The sequence below is a fragment of the Gadus morhua genome, chromosome 3 (assembly GCF_902167405.1).
Source record: "Gadus morhua chromosome 3, gadMor3.0, whole genome shotgun sequence".
NCBI lineage: Eukaryota > Metazoa > Chordata > Actinopteri > Gadiformes > Gadidae > Gadus > Gadus morhua.
Window position 1 is genome coordinate 7418707 of NC_044050.1, and position 1755 is coordinate 7420461.

A 1755-nucleotide genomic window follows, 5' to 3' on the forward strand; every position below is an offset into this window, starting at 1 on the left:
CGCCAAACCTATAAAGACTTGATGTATGGATCATGGAAACCCTGATTGAAATGGCGAAACGGGCCGCTTATTTCAATGAAATGGAACTCCAGGTTATCCTGGAGAGCTGTGCCGAGAAGGACATTATCACAAGAAAAGGGAACGCTAAAGCCTCTGCAACCCAGAGAACCAAAGCCTGGCAGCGGATCGCTGACTGCATAAATGCGTTACATGTCAAAGGCATGATCCTTAATATTTGAGCCATGAATCTATTAATATCCCAGTTAAGCATTCTTAACGTTTTTTCTTCTAAGAAATATGTACTCCGATGGCTCCCAAGCGGTCAGCGGATCAAGTAAAAATCAAGTATAAAAATGTCCAAACTGGTAAGCTTTTCCCACCATTGTATTGGTATATTTAGTCAGTAAAGCATTTAAATTGTCATACCATATTTGTCTCTCCTGCATTTAAATAAGCCCTTTTTTTTAAGCCAATTGTGGAAAGGCAGACAGTCGGCAGACTGCATCTGGCCCTCAAATTGTCTTGACACCGGTGGAGGAGCTGGCAATAGACATAAATCCAGGGCGCCCTGGCATGAAGGGGGTACCTGGAAGTACCTCCTCAGAGAGTCAGGGGCCATGTGAGGGTACCCCACTGGTTGAATGTAGGTTTTTCTGTTTTTCTTGTATTTTAGATTTTGTTTGTATTCGAAGTAACACATGCAAACCGTGTCCGTGCCACAGCGCAAATGTTCCAAATATTATTTTTTGGTAACTGGGTAGAAAACCTAATAGTGACAATTCATCAACTTCACAGATCAAGATGGATTAGTGCTTGTAATGGAGCCGCCTGCTACGATCGAACATTCTTCAGTGGATGAAAGTCCATTATGACTATTTTATACATTCTGTTGTAAGCGCCTCTCGGCTCTTTGTATGATAGGAGGCCGATGAAAATCTTTGTCCGGACGTGGATGGCTCATAGCATCTCCAACATTATATAGAAAACTACCATTTGCAAAAAACGGAGGGCTACGCAAATAGTATGGAGTGAACTGAGGCCAGGTCCTCGATTGGTAGTGTTGGCTATGTAAGGCTGGAGATGGCTATTTAAATATATTAAAGATTTGCACGAGAATCTATAGCTCTCCAGCAAAAAGTCATCCGGATATGCCAAGATGTCGAGCGGTGGTCTTATTAATCGCTCCCGGTGGATTGCAAGAATAATTTGCGCTCCGATATCAACAGGCCTCTCTTCAAAAGGGCATGCCATTGTGAACACATGAAATCTGCGGTGAACGTGGGTTTAAATACTCAAAACCGGGTTATGTTCCAAACTTAACCGACGCAAAACCTGCTCCGACCAGGTTTGGTTCAGAGCATATGTTTCTATAGTAACTAACATACCGTTTTCATTTTGGAACGGAAAACCTAGGGTTGCCGCAAACCCTGGGTTAACTTACCCGGTTATGTGATAAAACCGGCTTTGTGGAATACCCCTCTGGTCTCTATTGTTTGTTATGTTAACAAAGAGACATTTGAGGAGCATACCAAGATACTAATCCTCTGAGACCTGACTCTCTCAACATAACCCGGAAGCACACACAACTCGGAACATAATGCTGAACACAACTATAAACACAACCCTGGACATAACGCTGAACACAACTCTCAACACAATGTTGAACACAACTCTGAACACAACCCTGGACATAACACTGAATACAACTCTCAACATAATGCTGAACACAATGCTGAACACAACTCTGAACACAAC